Source organism: Zootoca vivipara, chromosome 3 (genome assembly GCF_963506605.1).
Source record: "Zootoca vivipara chromosome 3, rZooViv1.1, whole genome shotgun sequence".
Classification (NCBI taxonomy): Eukaryota; Metazoa; Chordata; class Lepidosauria; order Squamata; family Lacertidae; genus Zootoca; species Zootoca vivipara.
This window is the reverse complement of record NC_083278.1, coordinates 19,412,280-19,431,147: the sequence shown is the minus strand read 5'-3', so window position 1 is coordinate 19,431,147 and position 18,868 is coordinate 19,412,280. Positions and strand designations below refer to the sequence as shown.

Sequence of the window (18,868 nt, the reverse complement as noted above, 5' to 3'; positions counted from 1 at the left end):
GTTGCATACTGACCTCTCTCTCTCTCTCTCTCTCTCTCTCTCTCTCTCTCTCTCTCTCTCTCTCTTGAATACGTTCAGTTTTGGTACCCACTTATAAAAGAACATCAAGACAGTTTTATATCCATGTGCTCAGATGTAATAAATGTGGAAATAATCCTAAAGACAGGAGGTGGCATGCATTCCTGCAAAATGAACTGCTGCCATTACCTCAGAATCAATATAATTTTTTTTCTTTTAAAGTGAATATAACACCACGTATTGATTTTGTATTTTCAGTACATCACATTTCAGCCTCGTGTAACAAAGATTTTAGAGAGACAGGAGAAAGGAGTCCTGCAAAGGTAAATGAGATACTAGATAGTTTAGTAGCTGAAACTGAGGGTCATCTCAGTTACACTTCTCTGATCTGTATAGGAATAGCAAAGCAAAATCCACATGTACAAGTAACAAGCCATGCTTTTCACCGTGACGCATGCGAGGAGACGATGTTTTGACACTTGCAGTGCAGCACTCAGGTGCAAAACCAAGCCACTGACTGTGGTTAAGCGACACAGCAAATCAGCATCTATTTGGCTTGGCACTGCATTTGGGGCTTCTTAAGTTTAGAGAATTATGGTGCTGGAGGAGACTCTTGAGAGTCCCATGGACTGCAAGAAGATCAAGCATATCCATTCTGAAGGAAATCAGCCCTGAATGCTCACTGGAAGGACAGATCCTGAAGCTGAGGCTCCAATACTTTGGCCACCTCATGAGAAGAGAAGACTCCCTGGAAAAGACCCTGATGTTGGGAAAGATGGAGGGCACAAGGAGAAGGGGACGACAGAAGACGAGATGGTTGGACAGTGTTCTCGAAGCTACCAACTTGAGTCTGACCAAACTGCGGGAGGCAGTGGAAGACAGGAGTGCCTGGCATGCAGTGGTCCATGAGGTCACGAAAAGTTGGACAAGACTAAACGACTAAACAACAGCAACAAGAAAGTAGGAGAAATGAGAGAGGGTTTCTAAAATTATGCATGGTGTGAAGAAACTGTTTGGTTTCTTCTGCTTACTGTTGGTCATAGCAGTAAGCCAGCACTGGGAAGAATGAAGGAGTGGACTGGTTCCCATGTAATGCTAAGCCATAATTGTTTATCAAACCATTGCTTGTCTCACAGATGAACAAACCATGGTTCATTCTCTCTGGTTTGTGTTGTTTTCCATTAATCACATGTAGCAAAGGCAATTCAAAATACAATAAACATCAACACAGTCAGCTAGTTTGTCATTTCTCGGGGGTGGGGGGAGGTACAATAGCTTAAAGTCAGAATCACTACTTAGAACTGATTTATAATGCCTATTTAAAACTAATCCAATAGGTCTCTCTAGATGTTTCCATGAGTCTGAGGAGGTTGTCTTGATCGACTGTTGCTTTTCATATGGTAGAGGAATGGATGCCGGGTGTTGTAAAGGATAAAGGACTCACCTTGCCTCTGGCTGTCCTGACCTGGCGGGTCAATCAGCCAGAGCTGTAGACCACACCTGAGCATACCATGAATCTATTGATTGCAGAGCAAACATTTGGCTCTTTCTAAGCAGGCAGCTACCAGGAAAAATATCAACATCTCCCGGTGAGATTTAGCTATTATTATATTGATTTAGCTATTATTCCTAGCAAGGCCAATAAAGCTGTTGGGTTCATCATAATATTACAAATTACTCCTATTTCTTCGAAGGCTGCTGACTAAAAGCACTACAGCTTGTCACAGTGTCACCAAATATGTAGAAAAGTCCTGGTGGCATATTGCATCCCCTCCAACATTGGGCACTTAATATTCTTTTTGCTGTTTAATTGTCATTCATCCGATAATAAACATTTTTTCTCTATCAAATTATTCCTAAATGCCTAGCTCCAATAAAAAAAATTATACCACATAGTAACCATTCTTCATTTGTAAGAACTAGATTGTTTAGTGTGACAGCATGTTCACTTTGGAACTCCCTGCCTATTGAGATCAAGAAGGTGCCTCCAACTATACTATTTTTGGCACCTTGTAAAAACACTCTCGTTTAGACAAACCTACCCAGATGCTAAGAAAGTTGAGGTATTTTTCATCAGTTTCAGTATTTTAACTTTTAAAGTATGGTTGTGGTTTTTTCTTGATTTTTAAAATCTTTTTGTAAACCGTTGCAGGTGTTGCTGTTGTTTGCAATCAAGCAGTGTATAAACTTTATGAAAACAAACAAACAACGCCTCCCCCCCCCCGATAAATACCTAAATAACATTGGGGGTGGTAGAATCAATATCAGCACTTATGAAAACAAGCCGTCTAAAAGAAAATGTTCCCATGCAAAAAATATGCGGACAAAAGAAAACCTTAATCGATCATCAATCGATCATTTTATTTATACACTGCCTTTCTAAAGTCAAAACCATGCTCAAGCTGGCTTACAATATATTATTATTCCACTTATGGCCAGAACACTTTGTTTTGATAAGAATTAAGCTGTTGTTGATGTACCAGGATTTATGTTTTAATAAGCAGATACATATCTATAATCTATAATCTATATCTATCTATCTCTATCTATCTATCTATCTAATCTATCTACCTACACACACACACAGTAATACCTCCGTGAACATCCACCTTGCCTAGCGTCCATTCCGGTGAACATCCGTGGCATACCCGGAAGTACTAGGACGGGTTACTTCCGGGTTTGCCACTCACGCATGCGCAGAAGCGCAAACCGCTCTGCGCACATGCGCAGACGCGGCGCTTTGCCCTGTGTCCGTTTTAGCTAGTGGCTGGGGCTCCAGAATGGATCCCGGTCGAAACAAGGCACGACTGTATATTATATATTTGTGTAGCCTTAGAAGCTCAACATTGAGAGATAAAAGTTATTAACAATGTGGCAGGTGCATGATTTTCTGTTCTTCTACAGGGTTGCACTTTCCTACATTACACTGAACATTGGGACTAAAAAGGAAGGACAACAGCAAGATCATATATACTACCCCCACTTCCAGCATCTATGAATTCAGTTTAACTCATTCACACATCCTATGTCCATATGGCTACTGCTGTGGAATTAGAGTGGCTGGGGAAACCCAGCCAGATGGGCGGGGTATAAATAATAAATTGTTATAGAAATCCTTTTCTAGGGTTCCCAGCAGGCCAAAAGGACTCCTAAATTGGATAAGCAAAAAGAGCTAGCTGCCCATGTATTAAGCTCAACACAGGGACATTCGAGGCAGATATTATATGTAAGAAAATCAAAATTTTGTACAAGAAGCATGGTAACTGCAATAGTTCATAATTATAGTGACACACAAATTCTTTTGCTAGCAGCTCTTTTCTTTCCATGCTCTTTGGACCCAACCCCAATTCTTTTATATAAAATGGATTATATAGTCCCCAAGTGCACATAAGGTGTTTCTGTGTAGTTCACATAGCAAATTTCACAAAGGCTAGGAGACTAAAGTTGGCTATCAAACACTCGTTTATAGTTGGATTATTCTACCTTTTAAGAGAATTGGGAAGGAGTGGCACATATGCCACACCTAAAATGTAAGGAAAAAATAATAGAAGAAATATGCTATATAAATATAATCTTGTGTAATAAAACAGCAACAGTTGCCAGGGACATTTAAAAACAACAAAAACAGGAGGTTTATTAAGTATGAAAAATGTGCTATTTGTTAAATGTGCATCTTACCAATACTCATATAATATAAACTTAAGAAGACCAAGCCTATCTAATTATTTAACCTCTTCATAGGCCCTTCAGCTCTCTATATTGGACAAACAGGCCAAACCCTACGCCAAAGGATAAATGGACATAAATCTGACATCAGGAATCACAAGGCAGAGAAACCAGTAGGGGAACACTTCAATCTCCCAGGACATTTTATACAAGATATCAAAGTAGCTGGGTATTACAGAAAAATTTCACAAACAGACTGGAAAGAGAAGTTGCTGAATTGCAACTCATTACCAAGCTTAAAACCATGGAGAGACCTGGTCTGAATAAGGACACTGGGTTCTTATCTCATTATACATGATCAAGCTTTCTTTAGCACCTCAGCCCTTGCTTTTTCCTGCAAGACCAATTGCAGTCGTTAACAGTCATTAACAGTCATCAACAGGTTTACCACTCCTATCAGCCAATCACCCATTCCCACCACCCTTCTGAGTAATACCCCTCCCCACCCTCTGACTATACATAAGGGTCTGGTGACTTCTGTTTCAGTGTATCTGAAGAAGTGTGCATGCACACGAAAGCTCATACCTATGACAAACATAGTTGGTCTCTAAGGTGCTACTGGAAGGATTTTTTTATTTTGTTTTGACTGCGTCAGACCAACACGGCTACCTACCTGTAACTAGTAATATGGGAAGCAGATATTTTCGCAGAGGTGTCAAATGCCGTCAAGCTGTCGACTGTCTGTCGCCATGAGTAGTTCTGCACTTGCTCGGCCTTCCAACTCAGGCCCAAGGGAAGCTCAAACCGAGTGCACTGCAGTAATTCAGTCTTGAGGTTACTAATGCATGGGACTACAGTGGCCAGGCTGTCCCATTCCAAATATGGCAATATCTGGTGCACCAGGCGAAGCTGCAAAAAAGGCATTCCTAGCCGCAGAAGTCACTCTTGTGTTTCTAACGACCAAGATGAATCCAAGAGCACCTCCAAGCTACATACATGCTCCTTTAGAAAGAGTGCAACCCTGACCAGAAAAGACAATTGGCCTATCATTCAGACATGGGAACCACCTTCCCACAGAGCTTCCATCTTCTTAGGATTTAAACAACTGGGTCCCATCCAGTCCACCACTGCACTCAGGTGCTAGTCCAGGACATACACAGCCATTCCTGATTCAGATGTTATGGAGATATAGATTAATAATAATAATAAATTATTTATACCCCGCCCATCTGGCCGGGTCTCCCCAGCCACTCTGGGCGGCTTCCAACAGAAGAATAAAACACAATAATCTATTAAACATTAAAAGCCTCCCTGAACAGATGTCTTCTAAAAGTCTGGTAGTTGTTTTCCTTTTTTACATCTGTTGGGAGGGCGTTCCACAGGGCAGGCGCCACCACCGAGAAGGCCCTCTGCCTAGTTCCCTGCAACCTGGCTTCTCGCAACGAGGGAACTGCCAGAAGGCCCTCGGTGCTGGACCTCAGTGTCCGGGCAGAATGATGGAGGTGGAGACGCTCCTTCAGGTATACTATACATATATAGAAATATGTGTCACCAGCATACAGATGACACTGTGCTCCAAGACTCATAATGACCACGCCCAACAGCTTCATACAGATGTTAGATAACACTGGAGACAGAATAGTGCCCAGTGGAATCCCATAGCCAGGTGGTCAATGAGCACCCCCCACATGCTACTCCCTGGACATGATGGCACAGGTAGCAATGGAACCTCGGTAATACAGTCAAGAGTCCTCAATACCCATGCAGAATAGTCAGCCCAGGAAAGTATCATGGTCAATAGTAGCAAAAGACACCGAGCATGAGTAACAGGGTCACACTCCCCCATCTCTCTCTTGATAAAGCTCAGGGTGATCGAGGCGGATTCAGTCCCCAAACCAGCCCTCAACCCAGATGAAGGGGACCCAGCTAATCAGCAACAACCTTATCCACTGCCTTCCCCGCTGTCGAAAGTGATACTGGCAACTGCCTGGTAGCTATTACACAGCACTTGGGTCTAGGTGAGGCTTTTTGAAGAGCAAACCACCACCACCACTGCTTAAGAGCAATGGGCACCCAATCATGCAATAATTCGTTCGCATACACCTGTACCAACTTGGCCAGCCTCCTCCAACTAGCTTTAAACCATCCAGAAAAGGCAGGTGTCCAAAAGGGCACGTGGTCAGATGCATTACTTTGATGGCTGCCGTGAAATTACAGGGGGTAAATTAGCAGCTTTTATTTTTTCCTTCAAAACTTTCCAACAAACACTGGGTGAAAATTGATGTTGTGATAGATGTAAAGCTTAAAAACACCAGTCTGTGTGACATATTTAGATGGAAAATTAGACACTCGGAAGTTTGGTTGTTTTCAGGCACACAGAGCTTTCAAGATTGCTGCCAACACTTTTTGACATTACTGCAATCTATGTATTTCCAAGAGTCCTAAAATCTTATTGTGTGGGGGTTTTTTTTAGGGGGGGGGGAGTCAGATTTAAGAGAGAGGCAGAGAGACTGAACAGCTTCAATAGCAAGATGTTTAAACATTGGCAATGGGGAAATCACAGATGCAAACTCAGAAACGCCCCCTTTAAAAAGCACTATGTATGTTTATTAAACAGGAGCTTGCAATCTTACACTTTTTTGTTTTATATGCTAAGTAGGGTTCCCCCCCCCCCCCCGAATCTTTGCACACTGTGAATGAATACACTTGCCAATTGGCTAGGAAAAACAAAGAACGGGGGGGGGGAATTCCTGAGGTTTGGCATACGGAAATTATAAAATGATGTCCACATTATTCCCCGTTATTTCTGCATCGCTTTGAGGTGGCAAATCTGTCTGGGCTGGGCTGTCAGGCCACAGATTCAGGGAAACATACCTGATTATATTTTTTACATACAAGTAAGTTCTTTTCACCCAGGAAGTTTTAAAGTTTTTGTATGGAGAAGCATTTGGTTGTATCAACCTCCACCTGTAGCCTGACGTATAGCGAGATTTACGTTTGAATGATAACCCAGCCCAAGCACACAAGGGGGCAGCTCTGGGAGCCAGTTCATAAGATGGCAACGATGTATGAGATCCACCCAAAGTGGAGCAAATAATCTGTTTCACTGAGGGCAAGGCAGACTTCAGGCTTGTTGGATCTTGGTTTTTTTTTTACTAGTCCAGCAGCCAGAGTGAGGTATAAAAGAAATACAGTTGGAATTAAAGAACAGAGCGCCTCACAATACAATGTGAGGCAAATAATTTGTTTTCGGTACCAGAATTGAATTAAACTTAGTATTGCTCACAATCCTTCCATACAAAGTCCATTTCTGCATAGTCCCCTCCCACATTTCAAAAGTCTTAATTTAGAACAGAAAGAAAATGAAGGCTATCTAACTATCCTGAAGGAGCGCCTCCATCCCCATCGTTCTGCCCGGACACTGAGGTCCAGTACCGAGCGCCTTCTGACGGTTCCCTCGTTGCGAGAGGCCAAGTTGCAGAGGGCCTTCTCGGTGGTGGCGCCTGCCCTGTGGAACGCCCTCCCATCAGATGTCAAAGAGAAAAACAGCCACCAGATTTTTAGAAGACATCTGAAGGCAGCCCTGTTTAGGGAGGCTTTTAATGTTTAATTGTTTTATTTAATTTTTCTGTTGTAAGCCGCCCAGAGTGGATGGGGAAACCCAGCCAGATGGGCAGGGTATAAATAATAAATTATTATTATTATTATCCCCACAGGTTTATGGCTGAGTCTGCAACCACTCATTATCAATACTGCATTCCAATCTGTATTATACCTAACTCTTTATGGTTACATCTACTGAATTACTAACAAACTTGATTAATAGATAAAGTCCCAGGGTGAGGTTCACGCATGCTCTAATACACACAGGTGACAGAAAGGGAAATTAATAGATTTGGTCATGATCAGATTGGGATTTCATTCCCAAGGTCACAGGCAAGGTGTCTAGTGGTCATTCCTATCAGACCTTGAATTAACGACAGAATTAAAATCACCATCTTCATTGATTAAGCGTTTCTCACCAAGAGAAAAACCATGATCCTGAGAACTCTTGATGAAGCAGAGATTCATCCCATGCTACTCTTGGATGGACTCTGTAAAGACACAATGCAGGTACATTAACCTGAATGACACGGAGGCAGTCTTTCTAGCAATTCGGCTTGCTTTATTTCCACCGAAGCCTCTTCCACCTCATTTGAGCGAGTGAGCACACATTTTAAATCATGATGAGAGACTCCAATTTTCACATCTTCATGGATGCAGTGTCAAATATATTTGTAATGGGTTCATCTATTATCTGTCAGCGCTGAGCAAACTAGGTGAGAAAATAATGGTTAGTGGTACATTAGGTGGAATCCATGCCTGATGAAAATGAACACAGTGTTAATGGAGTTGTTAAGAGTTTTGTTTGTTTGCTCAATCCAGGCAGCCCATCTCAAGTTCATAATTGCATCTCATATAAGAGCAGGGGGTTTAAAGAGCTAGGTCGCTTTTTTTGCAACGTAGCTCTTTTATTTTAGAGGCATATCTGATAGATATGCTCAAACGACTGCACCATAGTAGCTTTGCTGGCAGTAAAGGTTAGTTTATAAAAACGTAAGAAGAAAGGAAAGTAAATATGAGCAATAAACGGAAGTTACCATAAAAAAGCATGGAAGAGGCCTTGACAAAAAAAAAAAATGCTCGGTAAGGCACTATGATTTCTCAGCTCATCTTTTGTTGGTGTCCAGAAAAGCACACAGGTTCTCTTGGGCTATAAAAACTTAAATGAAGAGGCTTCCATTTTGATATTTGTAAAATAGGAATTGCTAAATGAGGGGCATTCCAGAAGTGGAGTGAGAAATGAGAGTCAACAAACAATCTAAGCTAGCATTCCTCCCTCAGAGACCCACAGTTAGAAAATGGAGGCAATACTGGAGTCCTTGTGCTGGAGAAATGGTCTCCAGTTTCCTAATAGACTGATCACAGTGGAGAATTACCGGTACTTCTCTGGAAACATGCACAGAATCAGGCTGCATGACAATATTATGCCTCCTGCACTGGACTGGATCCAAAAGTCAAAGCTAGCCACCCAACATCTGATCCAATGAAAGAAAAGACTCAACGCACTTCATTTGCAACATGTTTTTACGAGTCTTATTTATTCATTATATGTGGAAGCAATGCTTTTGATCCAGTATGTGTGAGATAGATAGATGATAGATTTATTACAGCTTTAAGCTCATATACACATAAAAATAGACACGACAAGACATACTTGCTTTACAATCAGTAAAAATAGATATAGAGCTGAAAATATAATAATATAATAATTACAGATAGTATAAACAATATGGTAAAAGCTTTCAGGGTTCATGTGCATTTCGCCTCTCATAGGACAGGACAGAAATTAAAAATCTTGCCACTTGCAAGGTTGCAAACAAGTCGGTGTCTTGCAGTAATAGGGCGAGATGAGTCTCTACTGGAAGTCCAGAGAATTTTTGGACTAATGGTCTCAGTAGGTTTATCCAGACAGCACTATACAGAAAGCAAGTAAAAACTATATGCTGAAGGGATTCCGTCGACTGGTTATCACAGGAACATAGAACTGAGACTCGGCCCTTAGAGAATCTGTGAAGGAGGACGTTGGATGGAAAAGCATTGAACCTCGCTTTGATAAACGCAAAACGATGGCTGGCAATAGAGAAGGATGATAAATAAGCCGGAACATGCTGTGCGTGTGATATAGCACAAGTAGAAGGCAATTCCTATTGTGCAAGCTGGGGAGAGAAGTCCCCACCAATACCTGCCTCCAGCTGTAGCTCTCTGGGCAACATCCCACACCATCGAGGTGCCACCTGACCATCCTAGGGGGCTTTTTATTGGGTCCAGTGAGTTGCAGCATGAAATTGGTGCGAATCCAAGCCTGTTCCTCATATTTTCTAGGGAAAAAGTGGTGCCAAGAGAAAGTCCATCCCTGAGATCAAATTTTGAACCAGACTTTTACTTCAACTTAATATATATCCAATATATCCATTTATTTCATGAAGACAAATTCTGTGTACCTAAAAATGCTCTGGTAGGTCTCCGGATCACAAGTGTCCTATAATAAACTGCATGACTAATCACTTGACAATGGAAGAGGATATTATGCAATAAAAATAGATATACCCGTAAATTTAATGCATCTAATCTCTGATGGATGAACAGAAGTCTATCGTTTTATTTTTCCAAGTTAACATTAATGTTTAATATACTGGGGAGAACTGCTTCACAGAGTTCTACATTATTCAGTAACTTGTGCAATCATAAAGCGGCTTTGCACATCATTATTGTTCCAAGACTGTCCACTTCCTATAGAATATGTTGCTTAGGCAGCTGTGTACCTTGTAGGTAATGGACACTTTTGACACATAAAAGTGAAGGTCCCCTAGCAGTCAGTTGTCATTTCAATAGAACTCCCCCACTCTGCATCCCTCCCAGCTAGGAAACACTCAAATTATCTGTGTTGGCCTCTGCTTAATTTATAGCACACCTCTATGTCATAAACCAATTATCAGCATTTGACACAATCAGCACTTGCTAGTTTGAAAAGTAATTAAAATTTCTGAGCTGTCTCCTACAATAAAAAAACACAATCTGAAGTAGCACTACCGAGAAAGTTGTTACGCTCAGCCCATCATTCCAATTCCACCTCTATCAATCACGGTAGGCCTCAGTGAATAATACAGAGCCGAGGCAGATAAACAGCAATGTTTATGATGTGCAGCTGGTGGTACTTACCATTAACAGCAAAAGGAGCTTCAGTTAAATTAACATTCTTCATTCTTTCATTGCCATTTGTGGTTTGACAGATATACCTGGAGCCCATATAAATGACTCCTAGGAGCAAGGATGAGCTGTCTTGAATGCTATGCCATAAACTACATCCACTTATGGAAGCCACCACTGTAATTAAAACTCTGGAGGAGAGAGTTATGCTATTAGAAGTATTCAGTGGAGGGTATTGTGACCTACTTTAAATTTTAACAACCAGTCAACCACCAAATGCCTCCATATTTACCAAACTAAAAATCCACAATGTTCTGCCCAATAAAGATAGTTCACATTTATCACCTTCTTCCATAATTTCTCTTGATGATGGGGAGAGACACTTGAGTATGAGTTAACCTTGTGCCCCACCCCCTGAATTCCTTCCCTAAACCTTGTTTGTTCACAAGCTTTTATTTGATGGAGAAACTGCAGCCGCTGGTTCTGCTGGCAAACATGCAGCACCATTTAATCTCTTGGATCACCAAAAGTCAACTGAACCCTGCAATGTTAGAGTCTAACATAAGACTTGGTTTGGAGAATAGGAAGACTGTTGTTGTTGTACATTCTCTTGGGGCCTGAAGACAGAGGGGGTTAAAGTTGCTGTTCAGGGCCAATCCACACACGCAAGAGAAACACAGAGGAGGTTCAAAGAAGACAGAATCGCTTCAGAATTCAAGCTGGGTGTTATATAGTCAGGTGTTCCCATACATTAAGAAAACCCTACACTAGGAAGATGAAGAGATGGAAAGTAAGAAAATCAAGGGAAAGTGCACTTTCCATGTCCCAGACTCACATTGAAAAATCCTGTGAAATGTTTCCTGTTCCTGAATGAGCAACATTATCTAAATTGAATAAAAGGCACATTGATTTCCATGTTCTCTTTAGAAACACATGCACTTCTGTTTTAAGCCATAGCTTTCCTTTGCTCACTACCATAATGGTTCTTTCCATTTTCCACTCCCCAAGTATCAATCTGCAAAAAGATATGTTTAGTTAACTTACACCACATTTGCTTGTAACTCCCATGTCCAACGCTGTATATTGGTGTGTTTCACTCCTTCAAAATATAGGATAATTCTACATACTAAAGTTTGGTTGGAATCCGTCTGTCTCGGGGCACAACGCAAGAGTGCGCCTTTCGGGGGGAAAGCCAAAATATTGGCGAGTTATAGCACCTGCTATGGCTATAGAGATGGATATGGGAGAGACATGTTTGGTTGCAGGTGGGGCAGATGTGCTGATGCAGGTCCACTATGGCGTTTCTTCTCTCTGTTCTGGCTTATACCAAAGTAAAGCCATTGGTCTATCTAGCTTAGTATTGTCTACACCAGGCATCCCCAAACTTCGGCCCTCCAGATGTTTTGGACTACAATCCCCATCATCCATGACCACTGGTCCTGTTAGCTAGGGATCATGGGAGTTGTAGGCCAAAACATCTGGAGGGCCGCAGTTTGGGGATGCCTGGTCTACACTGACTCACCAGGGTTTCAGGTTGGATAATTCCCTCACCCACACATATCAGGGCCGTGACTTCAACAACTTCCAAATTTCCAGAAAAGTTATATTTAATCCCCTACACACATTTCCTAAGCTGGGGTTCGGAGGGCAGAATTTCAGCCCAGACTTGACTCAGACATCGTGGCTTTACAGAAGACAGGTTTTTAAAATTAAACTAATAAAATAAACAAAACATGCAGGAGTATTCAGACACTCAATTAGCAAGCTGAGGTTTTATGGAGCATCAAAAAATACCTGCTGTAAAAGTAGTTATATAAATGCTACACCAGAGGTGAAAAACAACAACAACCGAAAATGAAAATGGGCAGGCAAAGAAAACTAATGATGGTATTCAACAAGGTAGTACAGTAACAGTCTTTGTGTTATTAATAATGTATTTTTAATGATATGCTTTGAAGTATTTATAAATTCAGATTATTAACATGGCCAAAGTGAAAAGGTGGGTTAACAAAGGTCTAAAGCTAATATTTATTGCAAACACACAATGTTATAAAGACAATTGTTTGGAGTGAACTGTGCTTTTTTAAGAAAAAATAAAACTTTTGTGCTTCAAACACAGAAGCACTTGTTACAATATTGGTGCCTTTGATCCCAAAACATATTTATAAAACAATTCCTGACTATGAAAATATACAAGACTTGGTTACTTCTTTCCTTGCATGATGCACGAATCCAGGCTAAAGGAATTTGAACCTAGGGCAGTAAGGAAGACTGTAAAATCTGAAAGTCTCTACTACCAATTCCTCCTGAAGATCATTACATCCCAAAAATGTACCGATAGTAGGCCTTTTTAGTAATTAAAAATGGCTCCCTTGGCTAAGCTTCTGTACTAGAGTGAGCACCTCTCTAATGGTCACTGAGGCCACACACATATCTGCTAGAAGCCAAGAGGAGTTGGCCTGGATAAAGCGAGAGAAACAGTGAGGCCCCTTTCCTTAGGTCTGTTGAGACCGATTGCATTTTACACTACTTCTGTTAGCCTTCTAAATAATAAATAAAAATGTATTGAGCCGAACGTGGCTGAGACAGAGTTTGGGGAGCTCACAGAGTTCATTCTGCTTGACAGAATATAGTAGGTGCTTCAGAAAAAAAGCTTACCAAGGCACCTTTTCCACACAAATAGCCCGAGGCAAATACTTAACTGCACACCTGGTTAATACTTCTGCCAAGGTTGTGTGCAATATGGGGTTCTAATGCTTTCTAGCCTCAGAACACACGACTTGGCAAACTAATAAGGTAAAAAAAAAAAGGTAAAGGACCCCTGGATGGTTAAGTCCAGTCAAAGGCTTGCGGTGCTCATCTCGCTTTCAGACCGAGGGAGCAGACGTTTGTCTCTGCAGGCAGCTTTCCGGGTCATGTGGCCAGCATGACTAAATCGCTTCTGGCACATGGAGGACCATGGCCAGTGCCAGAGTGCATGGAAGCGGCCTTTACCTTCTGACCATATCAGTACCTATTTATCTACTTGCACTTGCGTGCTTTCGAACTGCTAGGTTGGCAGTAGCTGGGACCAAGCAACAGGAGCTCACTCCGGCGTGGCGATTCGAACCCCCAAGCCCAAGAGGCGATGTGGTTTAGACCAAAGCGCCACCCATGTCCATAAACTAATAAATGAAGGCCTACACCACAGAGCCTGAATGTTGTATGTCAACCGAAAAACATGCATTGTGGGGGCCCAAGTACTATGATACATACATCTTGTTACTTTTGAATTTAGTTTTGTGGCAATTTTGTCATGAGGGAACTGCTGCTTCCATTCTGGCCATCCCATCAGGCCTGCTAAGATCAGCAGCCTCTGGTGAGGAGAATTGAGCTGCAAAAACGTTTCCCCCCCCCCCTCACTGGATGCTCTGTGGTGTAGTTCTGACTTCTAACACCATGTCTAACAAGCACCAGAGACTTCATTAGATTAACAGTAACCTTTTGTGGTCCGTATAATTAAAGTTATGGTTTTCCCAGTAGTGATGTATGGAAGTGAGAGCTGGACCATAAAGAAGGCTGATCGCCAAAGAATTGATGCTTTTGAATTATGGTGCTGGAGGAGACTCTTGAGAGTCCCATGGACTGCAAGAAGTTCAAACCTATCCATTCTGAAGGAAATCAGCCCCGAGTGCTCGCTGGAAGGACAGATCCTGAAGCTGAGGCTCCAATACTTTGGCCACCTCATGAGAAGAGAAGACTCCCTGGAAAAGACCCTGATATTGGGAAAGATTGAGGGCACAAGGAGAAGGGGACGACAGAGGTTGAGATGGTTGGACAGTGTTCTTGAAGCTACGAACATGAGTTTGACCAAACTGTGGGAGGCAGTGGAAGACAGGAGTGCCTGGCGTGCTCTGGTCCATGGGGTCATGAAGAGTCGGACATGAGTAAACGACTAAACAACAACAACAACCACCTTTATTGTCTAAAAGTATCTACAACAGCCCTCAGAAACTCATTAATGCAGGTGTTAGTTGTCCTTCAGTCCAACGTTCAGTTTCCATCCCATATTATACTATGTGTTGCCTTACCTATTCAGGATCACACTTCACCACAATATGCCTGAGCTGTGTTTCCAGGGGCATGGAAGAGATTAACACAAAAGGAAGGCAATATTTAACAACGGTCGGCATACGTGTGTCCAATGACCAGACATATACATCCTCTTCAAGAGGGAGTGGCATTTAAGGAGGAGCTGAACAACCACTACAGTACTTAAGAAACATTCCTTGGACACTGAAGAGCTTAATAACTAAAAATCCATTAGTTCCTAATATTTCCTTCATGGGCATCATGCTTGAGCTGATAGTGGTCCTTCAAGTCTAGTGACTTTTGAATGAAACTTATCTGAAGCCACGTCAGTTGTCCTTCATGCCTCAATCTGGTACATACCTTTATTTCTCTCTAACACACAATCCTTAGAATATATATATATATATATATATATATATATATATATATATATATATATTGCTATGCTATGCTATGCTATGCTATGCTATGCTATGCTATGCTATGCTATGCTATGCTATGCTATGCATACATACACACACCCTAAGCCATTAATTTAAGTCAGGATATCAACGGTTTAATCGTATTTAAACCATTAATGGGTAATAAATTCTGTTCCGCCTCCTCATGCGAGCCTTCGTGCTGAAGAGAACAGTCCTTTGTATACAACTGTTTTCCTTATCATAAATCCCCACACATGCTTGTTCTGTTTATCTTCCATTAGGATCTTTCACAGTACTGTGCCTTAGATCAATCCAGATGCTTTAACAGCACCTTCAAAAAGCACAGGCCTAATGCTAACAGCCGTTTACTGAGACCAGGAATGCTACTTATACAAGGTCATATAACACGAAGCGGCTACTAAAGGCTGGTATCTGATGAGGCCCAAGGGACGGTTGCTGATGTGCCTGGAAACATTTCCTTCACCAGGTACAGGCCTACGAAAGACAATGGAGCATCATGTAAGAACCGATCAGCTCTTGGGAGCAGATAAAATTAATGCCTAGCTGTAAGGTAAAGGTAAAGGGACCCCTGACCATTAGGTCCAGTCATGACCGACTCTGGGGTTGCGCGCTCATCTCGCATTATTGGCCGAGGGAGCCGGGGTATAGCTTCCAGGTCATGTGGCCAGCATGACAAAGCCGCTTCTGGCAAACCAGAGCAGCACATGGAAATGCCGTTTACCTTCCCGCTGTAGCGGTTCCTATTTATCTACTTGCATTCTGACGTGCTTTCGAACTGCTAGGCTGGCAGGAGCTGGGACCAAGCAACAGGAGCTCATCCCGTCACAGGGATTTGAACCGCTGACCTTCTGATCAACAAGCCCTAGGCTCTGTGGTTTAACCCACAGCGCCACCTGGGTCCTAGCTGTAGTTTGCATTAAAAGAATGATAGCTCAAGCGAGGCTCAGAACAAACAAACAAACAAACAAACAAACAAACAAACAAACAGCAGCAAAAGCCACACTGCACAGGTTCTTTTTTTCCACTGAAAACATAGATTAACAGTATGACTCAGCTACCCTCTCAAGACTAAACAGATTCAGCAATATGCATGTAAAACAACATTCTATAATTTCTTTGCCATTCGTTCGCATGTGCCAAGATGCAACCCACACATCAGGTCGCAGTGGGGGCAGCAAGGCAACAGCCTCCTGTCCGAGATGGCGTAAGTGGATAGACGCAAAAGGGGTGATTATACCCACAGTTTCCAGTTTTAATGATGGTGGGGAGGATGTATAAGATTTGAATTTGAACAGAGGCATTTGAACAGGCAACCAGCACACAAGCTTCAAGATACCAAAAGAGAAAAAGACAATGACATTTGGTATCCCAATTACGAAAATGGGTTCTCAAGGTGTACGCATGTAAGATTGTGACTGGAGGAACTGCAAAGAAATCTAAAAATGAACAAGGAATTAACAAGGGACAAACAACAGAATTGTTAGGCAGTGCATAGAAAGATATCACAACTGTGTTAAGCATTATTTCACACAAGCCACTTCACCTCAGTGCCTGTTTTTGTATTTTACTTTGTGGCTTATAAGAACATTACTGAGAAAAGGAAGTGAAATGAACAAGAATGAATTAGAAAGGCTACCGATATTTTCATAATACCTATACAGTATTATAAAAATGCAAGATCCTGTTGCATGGCCAAAAATGGCCTATCTTCTGAGTTAGCCAATAAAACTCAAGAGACAAGAGGAGTTAGGAGTCCATTTTGTTTATTGCAAAGCAATAGGCTACAGTCGAATCATTTCGCAAAACTGCAACCCTGCCCAACGTGGGGCAGAGGAATTTATAACATTTCAGTCAAAGGATTTTGATTTAACCAATCACATAAATCATTACATCATTGTATATTTAATATTCATCATTACCTCATTTCATACGCATGTGTATTAAATAACTTAACTTTTATTCTCATCGTGATCTGTTACATATTGTTAGTTTACATGCATGGGAACCTGTGTTACGTGTGGATGTAACAACTTATGTTCTAGTTTATGAATTATATATTTGTGATTTGCGTATTAGCTGACCTTCTGTTCTAGTAAAATAACGGCATCTTACTAAATCCTCAGTTTCTTTAAAGCAACAGGTTACTATAACTCTTCTATTATAAGCATATTCCAAGATTTAGAGGGGTTTACATTATCACCTTAATTGTGGCCCTTTGGGCCCCTGCTACAATCGCACTTGCTCAAACATTACTAGTGATTAGCACCAATTCTGTAGCAAGCTCTGCAAAGAGATTATGGGGTTTTATTGAGATTTAGATGGATGTGGTTGAGTTCTTAATTTAACAACTTACACACAGGTCTCCCAATATCTAACACACATCATGCGCCATGATTGGTATAAAGGGGTTCATAAGAATTCCTTCCAACTGCATGATTAAGGAGAACAATGATGACTGCAAATAGCGTTAAATAAATAGGCTCCAAATAGATCAAAATTGTAAGTCTGGCAGTGCAGAGATCAATTTTAAGTTATACATACTATTTGAAATGCAGCCTTCTTTCAATAACACTCCTATGCGCCAAAGGGGGGGGGGAAATGAGCATTTTTATGCATTTCAGACACAGAACCCTTTGAAGATCTGAAGATAAACTACTTCTTTCAGATAATTTAGATTTTTATGGTATTTCCTGGTCTTGCCAGAGCTGAAATACTATTTTAAAAATCATTGCTTTATACAATTTGGTTTGCATAGATTTTAGTTCTGAGCAAGACATTTACAATTCCATCATGCAGAACGATGGAATAGAAAAGGTAAGCTTCAGCCATGTATTGTTTTACTGTGACAAAAATGATCTTGCCTCTACTGCAATCATTTTCTTGATGAGATATATGCGGTAAGGCTGGGGGGGGGGGGAGGAGAATAGCTACATATATTTTCTGGATTCATCTCCCCCTTTCTGACAAAAAAAGTATGTTTAAATTCAATTATCTTCCCTTTCCTAAGCTCCTTTTATAGCAGTCTCCAGGAGATGGATGGTGGTGGAAGCGCTTTCCTTGAACTTCAAAAGCAATGACTGAGAACTGGGTTGCTCTAGGCCAGGCATCCCCAAACTTCGGCCCTCCAGATGTTTTGGACTACAATTCCCATCTTTCCCGACCACTGGTCCTGTTAGCTAGGGATCATGAGAGCTGCAGGCCAAAACATCTGGAGGGCCGCAGTTTGGGGGTGCCTGCTCTAGGCTGTCTTTGGTTACAGCAGTCTCATTACTACACCATTTTGGTTCTCCAAAATGCCAGTACAAAGTTGGGGAAAGGAAGGTAGTGGCTATGGATATTATATGGTCTTGTGGGCAAGGTGCCTGGATCCATCTGGGCGACCACTTATGCCATGGGTATAAACTAAGGCCCGGGGGCCGGATCCGGCCCAATCGCCTTCTAAATCCGGCCCGCAGACGGTCCGGGAATCAATGTGTTTTTACATGAGTAGAATGTGTCCTTTTATTTAAAAAGCATCTCTGGGTTACTTGTGGGTCATAGTAATTTGTTCATCCCCCCCCCAAAAAAAATATAGTCCCCCCCCCACAAGGTCTGAGGGACAGTGGACCAGCTCCCTACTGAAAAAGTTTGCTGACCGGCCGCTGACTTATGCACTGCACCCTTGCCCCTCTTGGCTAATAAAAACTAACTGCAAGGGGGAGGGGGACAACTGATTCATGCAGACTTGCAAGAGAGAGTGGTCCTTGCATACTTGAAGGAGGCAGTGGTAAAACAAGAAACTCTCCCTGAATTTGGAAAATCTAAGTAACTGCTGGCCAGTGACCAATCACTCCTTCTTGGGCAAGGTTCTTGAGCAGGTGGTTAAGCACCAGATTCAGGTGCCCTTGGAGGAAACTGCTTTTCTAGGTCCATGTTTCTAG

General features: G+C 41.8%; 1 protein-coding gene across 3 annotated transcripts in view; it reads right to left on the bottom strand.

Moving 5' to 3' along the window:
- KLHL29 (kelch like family member 29) overlaps nucleotides 1–18,868 on the bottom strand; it is a 391,592-nt gene that overhangs the window by 340,505 nt on the left and 32,219 nt on the right. The window lies entirely within an intron of this gene.